Source organism: Bubalus kerabau, chromosome 21, assembly GCF_029407905.1.
Source record: "Bubalus kerabau isolate K-KA32 ecotype Philippines breed swamp buffalo chromosome 21, PCC_UOA_SB_1v2, whole genome shotgun sequence".
In the NCBI taxonomy this organism is placed as follows: domain Eukaryota; kingdom Metazoa; phylum Chordata; class Mammalia; order Artiodactyla; family Bovidae; genus Bubalus; species Bubalus kerabau.
The window spans coordinates 25,662,408-25,673,534 of NC_073644.1; positions in this window are offsets into that span (position 1 = coordinate 25,662,408).

Sequence of the window (11,127 nt, forward strand, 5' to 3'; positions counted from 1 at the left end):
ATGATCCTCTACATAGAAAACCCTAAAGACTCCACTGGAAAATTACCAGAGCTAATCAATGAATATAGTAATGTTGCAGGATATAAAATCAACACACAGAAATCCCTTGCATTCCTATACACTAACAATGAGAAAACAGAAAGAGAAATTAAGGAAACAATTCCATTCACTATTGCAATGAAAAGAATAAAATACTTAGGAATATATCTACCTAAAGAAACAAAAGACCTATATATAGAAAACTATAAAACACTGGTGAAAGAAATCAAAGAGGACACAAATAGATGGAGAAACATACCGTATTCATGGATTAGAGGAATCAATATCATTAAAATGAGTACACTACCCAAAGCAATCTATAGATTCAATGCAATCCCTATCAAGATACCAACAGTATTTTTCAGAGAACTAGAACAAATAATTTCACAATTTGTATGGAAATACAAAAAACCTCGAATAGCCAAAGCAATCTTGAGAAAGAGGAGGAATCAACCTGCCTGACTTCAGTCTCTACTACAAAGCCACAGTCATCAAGACAGTATGGTACTGGCACAAAGACAGAAATATAGATCAATGGAACAAAATAGAAAGCCCAGAGATAAATCCACGCACATATGGACACCTTATCTTTGACAAAGAAGGCAAGAATATACAATGGAGAAAAGACAATCTCTTTAACAAGTGGTGATGGGAAAACTGGTCAACCACCTGTAAAAGAATGAAACTAGAACACTTTTTAACAGCATACACAAAAATAAACTCAAAATGGATTAAAGATCTAAATGTAAGACCAGAAACTATAAAACTCCTAGAGGAAAACATAGGCAAAACACTCTCCAACATAAACCACAGCAGGATCCTCTATGACCCACCTCCCAGAATATTGGAAATAAAAGCAAAAATAAACAAATGGGACCTAATTAAACTTAAAAGCTTCTGCACAACAAAGGAAACTATAAGCAAGGTGAAAAGACAGCCTTCAGAATGAGAGAAAATAATAGCAAATGAAGCAATGGACAAAGAATTAATCTCAAAAATATAAAAACAACTCCTGCAGCTCAATTTCAGGAAAATAAAAGATCCAATTAAAAAGTGGGCCAAAGAACTAAATAGACATTTCTCCAAAGAAGACATACAGATGGCTAACAAACACATGAAAAGATGCTCAGCATCACTCATTATCAGAGAAATGCAAATCAAAACCACAATGAGGTACCATTTCACGCCAGTCAGAATGGCTGCTATCCAAAAGTCTACAAGCAATAAATGCTGGAGAGGGTGTGGAGAAAAGGGAACCCTCTTCCACTGTTGGTGGGAATGCAAACTAGTACAGCCACTATGGAGAACAGTGTGGAGATTCCTTAAAAAACTGGAAATAGAACTGCCATATGACCCAGCAATCCCACTGCTGGGCATACACACCGAGGAAACCAGAATTGAAAGAGACACATGTACCCCGATGTTCATCGCAGCACTGTTTATAATAGCCAGGACATGGAAGCAACCTAGATGTTCATCAGCAGATGAATGGATAAGAAAGCTGTGGTACATATACCCAATGGAATATTACTCAGCCATTAAAAAGAATACATTTGAATCAGTTCTAATGAGGTGGATGAAACTGGAGCCTATTATACAGAGTGAAGTAAGCCAGAAAGAAAAACACCAATATAGTATACTAACAAATATATGTGGAATTTAGAAAGATGGTAACGATAACCCTGTATGTGAGACAGCAAAAGAGACACAGATGTATAGAACAGTCTTTTGGACTCTGTGGGAGAGGGCGAGGGTGGGATGATATGGGAGAATGGCATTGAAACATGTAAATTATCACATGTGAAAAGAATCGCCAGTCCAGGTTCGATGCATTATACAGGGTGCTTGGGTTGGTGCACTGGGATGACCCAGAGGGATGGGCTGAGGAGGGAGGTGGGAGGGGGGTTCAGGATGGGGAACACATGTACACCCGTGGCGGATTTATGTCAATGTATGGCAAAACCAATACAATATTGTAAAGTAAAATAAATAAAACTGAGATTAAAAACAAAACAAAAAAAACACCTCTCCCTGAAAGCCATCAGGAAGTTTGGTTCTTCTGTTCATTAGCCACCCAGACTCCTTGTGTGGCACCTTCAGTAAACACCTTCTGTGTTTACCTTCTCTTCACCACAACCTGGTGTCAGGAGGTTTGGCTTTACTGGTTACAGGTGACCAGACTGAAGTTTGGTTTGGTAACATATTTAGTCATGAAACATTAGAATCATTCCAAGGTAGTCAAGAAAAAGTCAAAGATGCCCATTACTATCACTACTATTCAACATTAAAGTGGAAACACTGTCCAAGACAATTAGAAAAGCGTAAGAAAGAAACATGCGTATTTGTGGATAATATGGTTGACCAAAAAATCCAAGATAATCTACTATTAAACAATTGGTGATGGTTTAGTCACTAAAGTCATGTCCGACTCTTGTGAAGCCATGGACTATAGCCCACCAGGCTCCTCTGTCCGTGGGATGTTCCAGGCAAGAATACTGGAGTGGATCGCCATTTCCTTCTCCAGGGGATCTTCCTAACACAGGAATCGAACCCTGGTCTCCTGCATTGCAGGCAGATCCTTTACCAACTGAGCTATGAGGGAAGCCAACAAAAACAATTAGACAATTAGAACTAATAAGAATGTAAGATCATTATTTAAAAAATCAATAGTTTTATATGAGAAACAACTAATCAAAATGCAAAAGCAAAATAGACCCCTTCAGTACTGCAAGACATATATAAAGTGCTTAAAAACAAACCAAACAGGAAATGTTAAGGACTTCTCTGAAAAACACTTTCAAAGTCTTGACAGAAATAAAAGGCAGACCAGAACAGTATATGAAGAATATATAATTTTTCTAGATATATTGGCAAGATAGCAATACATTCACATCTATTTGTAAATTTGATATGGTACCAACTAAAACCCACCATGGAATTTGATAAGATTATTCTCTAGATTGTCTGAAAAATCAAATAGCCTAGCATAGCCTCAATTGTTTTGAAAAACCACTTCATATTTATAAAGAGGAATTACCCCATCGGATATCAATACTGATGTATGTAAAGATATAGTGATTAGATAGTGTAGTTAAAAAATAGACAAATACATTCATGGACTGGAAGAGAGTTGAGAAAGAAATCTAGACACACCTAGCAATTCACAGACAGCAGTGGCATTTCAGATCAGTTAAATGATGGACTGTTCTTAAGCTCTGTATTTGGACAACTCAATTATTCATTCAGACACTGCAACATAATGCTTTATCATGTGTGAGGAGCCTCAACATCTGGCAACTTGTTAGATATGCAGATTCTCGGGACCCTCCCCAGGCCTACTGAATCAGACACTATGGGGTGGGCCTCCAAATCTGTACTTAATAAACTGTCCAAGAGACTGTGATGCTTGTGCAAGCTTAGGAACCACTATTTTATATACATGCTGAGTCCCAAATCCCATCTCTTTAAATTGCTGTGGAATTAGAACAAAGATCACACAGTTATGGGATTTTATGAGGACACTCCTTCATCCTAACAAAATACTATGAGAATTAAGAACTTTGAGAATCCTTAAATATATACTGTGGAGTGAAGTCTGACCACCTGAACCTTGATGCTTGAGTTAAAATTTGTTTCTCATTGGCTTTTATTAACTTCTCTCATATTAACTTTTTTTTATTAACTTCTCAATAACTTTTAAGCAAGTCAATAGGCTGTGTTTCAATTTCCTCATATACTGTTAATAAGAAAATAGCAGTATCTTGCATGAATTTTGGGAGGATTAAACTTGGCAATTCATTTAAAATACTTAGTCCAATGCCTGATGCGTGGTAAATATCCTATACACATTTACTAGAATTATTTAGACAATGTTTATCTCTCAAATAATGAACCCATACGGTCTAAAGGCCTAAACTAAAATCTACATAATCACCATAAAATAACAAATAATTGAATTATTACAGTCTTGTGTAGGGAGGAGCTTCCTGAAAGACATCAAATCCAGAATCCATGGAGGAAAAGATTGAAAAATTTGCCTGTTTACAATTTAAATTTCTCTACCATGAGAGACACTAAAAAAAAAAGAGAGAGAGAGAGAGAAATGCTAAACCAAGGGAAAAATAATTCAATAGAATAAAAGGAATTATCTGTAAAAAAGAAATACAAACAGCTACAAAGTAGTGAAAAGGTGTTAATATCCCTAGTAGTGAATGCAATTTAAAACAATGATTTTTATCATATTTTTACAGATCACATTGGCAAAACTTTTAAAAAAAATCAATTATGCACATTGTTGGCCCTGAAACAAGAAAATGGCAAACTCATTTCTTAATATAAGTTCACTTGGGAAAAGCATTTTAGAAGAAAGGTTAGCAGTATCAGTGAAATTTCAGTACCAGGAATCCATTTTAACAAAACATTGGCAATGAACATGAATTTATTTGTCTAAGAAAATCATAATTTTTATTTAAAAAGTTAAAATTAAGTAGTATATCAATCAATAGGGGAATGATTTATAAAATATCAGCATATACAATGGTTTATTAAGCAACGATTAAAAATTAGAAAGGTCCATATATTTGGGTAGGAGAAAATGACAAGAATTAATGAAACATAGAAATGAAAAAAAAAGGTATGTACTTCACAGTCATTTTATGTTAGAAAACTATGTGTGTATGTGTGTGTATTCATAAATTCTTAGATACAGAAAGAAACATCCTAAACTGTTATTTTTATGGAAAAGAGAGGAATTGTTAGAAGAGAGAAGGAAGATGATTTCATTCTGTAAACTTCTGAATTTTAAAGTGTTACCATGAGAAAGTCTTCATGTGATCTTTGTATAATTAAAATACAGAATTCTGGTATTTAGTGGGCAGGAGTCAAAGATGCTTGATATCCTGCCCATGTGTGTGGGAGATTGTCTCACAACTGAGAATTGTCCTGACCTTTCATTCTCTCAGTCCCATTAGTTTAAATCTTTCATAGCTTTATAATAGCACAATTAATTTATTCAGCAAAAATATTATTTTAAAGTATTATTTTAAGGAGTCAGCACATAGGCCTCAACAATATAAAACAGTGGTTGAAAATACAGGTAAGGTATCAAACTATGTTGAAACCCCAACTCTTTCACTATAGCCGTATGACCTCAGGCAATGTACTACATGTATTTGTACCTCAGTTTTCTCATCTGTGAAATGGGTATTGCTGTGAGGATGAAATGATTTAACATGCGTCAAGCACTTAGGACAGTATCCAGCATGCTGTAAACACTATGTAAATGTTAGTAGTTATTATTAATGCTATTAATGCTAAGGGCATATATCTGTAGAAACTTGTACTTTACTCTTCCATTAAGAAATTGTTTTCCTTTTTCACAAAATGTCTATCTTGGCTCAACCATTCACAACATGTCTTTCTCAATTCTATATTACTATAGAATATATATACATATAATATATATACTAATATTGCTATGCATTTTCCTTTCCCTATACTCTTTATGTGCATGAATGCTCGGTGTACTCAGTTGAGTTCCACTCTTCACGACCCCATGGACTGCAGCTCGCCAGGCTCCACTGTCCATGGGATTCTCCAGGCAAGAATACTGGAGTGGGTTGCCATGCCCTCCTCCAGAGGATCATCCCAACCCAGGGATAGAACCCATGCCTCCTGCGGCTCCTGCATGGCAGGGTGGATTCTTTGCTGAAGAGCCACTGTGGAAGCCCCTTTTAAATGATAGTATTTTAATCTATTCAGTTGTAATTCAAAAACATTTTGTTGTTTACCTTGGTCTTTGGGGAGTGGGGGGGGCATATACAAAGCCTGGAAAGTACATTCCTTTCCTTTTTCTTTTGTTTTAATCATCAGATATTTTTGATCTTCTAACAGGTTTAGACACTGAGGACACAAGAGCTCAAAATATCCATCAAATTCTTGTCTGCTTAGATGGTTCAAGTGCCAAAACTCAAGTAAAATAAATATACTGCTCATGAAAAGTTCTTCAAACCAAATAAACATTCTGTGCTAATCTGAAGGAAAGCAGCGAGTCTCCTCATCTCCAGTAGTCCTCAGAGCAGGGGTAGTCCTCAGAGCAGGGGTAGTCCTCAGAGCAGTGGGTGCTCCTCTTAATGGTGTGGTAAGCAAAGGTCAAGGATGCTCGATCTCCTGCAACACTCAGCTCACGTCTTCACAAGAAGAGTTGCCCCGAATTTTGCAGGACCATTAAATGTCCCCTTGGGGCAGTCACATAAGTGAAACTCTGTTTACTGTTTTCTGAGCCTATAGCCTAACACACACACACACACATACATGCACACATAAAGTAGCTTTTATGTAGTTACCATAGCAATTAGAGAAGACTGTACTTTTTGGGGAAATTGACCAAATCTTGTTTACCATTCTGGAAGATCACATCACCAACAGCAATGCCACTATCTGAGTCATCAATACAATCCATCTGTATCAACACAGGTGAATCAATCTGGACTTGTTGTCACATCTACAGTGAGTCTTTGACCAGTTTTTTTATATATTGAGGTCTGAGCACTTACAGGTTGAAATGCATATTATTTTATTCTAAATTAATTTCCTTTCATTTCTCATTTATTTAACTTAGAGAATATATTGATATCTTGTTTTAGTTGTGTGTAAGTAAGATTGCATTATCTATGAGTTTTATTTCAGGATAGTATAAGGCATCACCAAATATTTTTTTAAAGAGGAACTCGGGGTTTGATATTGGAATTGCTCAAATCAGAGGTCAAACAAGCCACTTAATTGAAAAAATATGAGGAATGGAAACAGGGTTAGTTTTTGCCTGACTCCAGAGAAACAAAGAATGAGTCCTCTTCTAGTTTAATACAACCACTTTACCTGATGCAACCAGTTCATTAAATATTTGGGTTGGCCAAAGAGTTCATTCAGGCTTTTCCCTAACATTTTATGGAAACACCCAAATGAACTTTTTAGCCAATCCAATGCACAAAGAAGGTAAGAACCAAGTGAAAGTGAAGTCGCTTAGTCGTGTCCGACTCTTTGCAACCCCATGGACTGATAGCCCACCAGGCTTCTCCATCCATGGGATTCTCCAGGCAAGAATACTGGAGTGGGTTGCCATTTCCTTCTCCAGGGGATCTTCCCAACCCAGGGATCGAACCTAGGTCTCCTGCATTGCATGCAGACGCTTTAACCTCTGAGCCACCAGGGAAGCCCTGGTGGAGAACCAAGGGAAGAACCAGGGAAGAACCAAGGGACATGATAAATATCAACTGCTAGTTAATGGCTGAACATGGGTCAAAACCAGTGACAAATCTTTGAGTAATCTTTTTAGACTACCACACTGTCCTTGGTAATTGAAAAAGAGAATCAGGGTAGATGATATGGAAAAAACAGAAAGGGACTGGATAAGCAGCTAATTCCCAAGCTGGCAGTTCTTGTGGATATTGGTTTGGTAACCAATGATATTTAATCCTTAGTCCTTAAAGTTCGCTTGTGGCCAAGAGGAAAGTGATGAAATAAGTTCTGGAATAAAAGGATAAAGGAATAAAATGGAAAAGTCAATTCTGGAAGCACTGATACATACAACCATACAAATTATTCCGCTGCAACTGATATGAGAGTCAATTGTCATTATTTTCACTTTCCATTTTAATTATGGATGGTTAATTACTGAAACATATCTTGGGAGAGTCTTCACCTATTGGATGCTTTAATTACAGTCAAAGTTGGCTTTTTTTGCATAATGCCTAACACAAAACATTTGCTGCTTATAAATGGTTAAAATATGAAGGGCATTAAGGAAAACTTCAGTGAAAGCAGCTCTCCTTGGACAAAGCTGAAATCCCACTTCCTAAAGCATGACATCATCAGAGAAGGCAATGACACCCCACTCCAGTACTCTTGCCTGGAAAATCTCATAGACGGAGGAGCCTGGTAGGCTGCAATCCATGGGGTCGCTAGGAGTCGGACACGACTGAGCGACTTCACTTTCACTTTTCACTTTCATGCATTGGAGAAGGAAATGGCAACCCACTCCAGTGTTCTTGCCTGGAGAATCCCAGGGATGGCGGAGCCTGGTGGGCTGCCGTCTATGAGGTCGCACAGGGTCGGACACGACTGAAGTGACTTAGCATAGCAAAACATGACATCAAGAACACAAATTTTGATAGGATGGGGGGAAAGAGAAATGGGAATTTCTATATGGCTGATACAATCATTTTATCCCCAATGATATCCCCAATATCCCCAATATCACAACCTAAGAGGCACTCAATATTCAGGAAGTGAAGACATGGAAGGGAGGCAGGAGGAAGGAAATGAGTTAACCCATTCTTGACCCTCTTCTCATGTGCAAATATCCTTGGAGGGATAATATATATATATTTTCTCCAGCTCTTCTGTTTGAATATATTTAACAGATCTTATTGTCCTGGCTGTAATGACCAGGAAAGCAGTGAACAGATGTATCCTCCATTTAGTCTGCTTGTTTACCAAGGGCATAAATTGTTGTAACTCAACAAAAGCTTATATTTGAAGTATTTCTCTAGAATAAAAATATTTTCTTCAAGCACTATTTAATTAATTATCCAATGGAGGGTATGTTTTTGAAGTCCTTTCTGTTCCCACTCAGCTAAGAAAACTGAGTTTCAAAGGGTTAAGTCCTTAGAAGACTGGCAGCCAAGCAAATCTTCATTCTTTTTAAAATTCATTCAGTTCTCAAAGCCATTTAAATTGCTCCCGCAGAATCCAAACAAAAATGTCTCACCAAATTTAAGAAACACAGAAAAGCTAAAGTGTTGGCTTATTTTTAGAACTGTCAACAGACTTTCATCTGTTACCATAAAGTGCCTCAATCAAGATGTTTTAATATAACGTCCAGAACAGAGTCAGATATTTACATATTGAACAGATATTTTGTTTCTTGTATGGTGTAGGCTTTTACCAGCTACATTTTTCAGATGTCTCTTTCTTTCTCACTATAATGCTTTCTGTTTTTTTTTTTCCCTCCTGAGAAAAGGACTGAATTTTCAGAAAATATGTGCCGTAAATGAGTCATTAGATTTTAACACATAAACTTGAGTCTTTGAAGATCTTCCTGCAGAGAGGTGTACTAAAAGCTTGTTTTAGTCATTCTTACTGGTGGATGGTTGCCCTCTGGTCCCAGTTACACACGTTGGAGAGCTACTAACCGACTAACTAGACTTAGCAGAGGTTAATTGCTGATACTTAATCCGTGTGGAAGATGGCAGATACGGGGGGCCATTACACTTGGCAGGAATCACCGTCTCCTGCTGGGTGCATTTCGATCAATGAGATTGTGAGTCTGTTATCAAGAGCCAGATTTGGGGACAATAAAAACCTATCATTTTGCTCATCTCCTCAAATCTTCTACATCATTTCACCAACAAAAGGATCTTCATTTATGGATTATAGAGTATATTATAAAGTTATTATATAGTAGTATTATATAAAGTGGTGAAGAGCTCAGCTCCTTGGGTTAGACTATGAGGATTTTAATCCTGGCTCTAACCCTTAGACACTGCATGATTTTGGGCAAATAATACAATCTCTGCGGGCCTCCATTTCCTCACCTGTAAAAGGTGGGTAATAGTAACACTCAATTTTTTGGCTTATTTCAAGATTAAATGAGTTGATACATGCGTAAAGTGCTTAGAAAAGCATCTAGTACATTATAGATCAATAAACAATTATTTGGGGGTTTAAATTCTGTTGTTTATCCTTGATCTCACTTTCTGTAAGTGACAGAGAATACTGGAGTGGGTAGCCTATCCTGTCTCCAGTGGATCTTCCTGACCCAGGAATTGAACCAGGGTCTCCTGCATTGCAGGAGGATTCTTTACTACCTGAGCTACCAGCCTAGCAGAGCAAGAGATAAGTGAATAGGCAATTTTAACACACTATGCTACATACTCTTTTTTTTGGTATGCATAATCTTCTATGACATTAGGGAAGGGGCATTAACATGGACCAGGGAGGGGGACATAAAAATAAAGGTTGCCTTTATTCTTTATTTTTTAGCTTTATCTTTCTTTCTTTTTTTTTTCTGATCACACCACATGGAGCTTGTGGGATCCTACTTCCCGGAACAACCAGGAATTGAATCCAAGCTGCCAGCAGTGAAGGTGCTGAGTCCGAACCACTGGACTTCCAGGGAATTCTCAAGGCTTCATTTCAAAGTGTTAATTGCAAAAAAAAAAAGAGAGAGAGAATAAAATATTATAACCTTCAATTGCCTCCTATTGCACATGGTGGATTCCAAATTCCAATAGTTGCAATCTGGCCTCCAAACCCTCCATAAAGCAGTCAGAACTGAGCCCTCTAGCAGCTTCCCAAGCTCTATAACCCAGTCAATTTGTCTCCTTATGTTTCCTCAAAAAGCCCCCTCCCAGCACCTTTTTTTTTTTCTTTGCTTATTTAGTTGTCTCAGCCTGCAATTGCCTTCTGTCCCGTTACCATTTTTCAAGAAACAGCTTAAATGATCCCCCTCATCAGGAAAACCTGCTAATATGCCCTAGTGAGAATTAATCTTTTTCTTCCCTCACATCACTCCTTGCTTCCACTGATCAGTTACCTAGTGGATCCTGTTTGAGAGTAATGTCTGCCTGAGTCTTTTTCTGCCACTGGCCTGTGCCCTAATAAAAGGCAGGTGCCGTGTCTCATTCATCTTTGGGTTCCCCAGAGGGGCTCTTACATTAACTGACACCTAGGAGTTGCTCAGTAAGTGCTTGTTGAATTAAACGGATGAGAAGGCATTTTTATTCTTTGTGATCTTCAGGCACTTTTCTAAAAGAGCCTCTATTCAAATGATTGAACCTTTTGGCTTAAGACATTCATTTTTTTTTTTTTTTTCCAACTCTGAGGGAGAGGATTTTTAAAAGAAAGGGGGAAAAACCTTCCATGTGATTATTCAAAACTCATAAAAACAAAGTATTATCTTACTTTGAAACTGACAAGTTAGAAATGGCTCTGAATTCTTACCCGATTGGACAGAGGACAATGAAGGAATTTTAGATGAATTAAAAAATCGGAACCGAAACTGAGGTATTTAAATGGCTCTGTACTTTC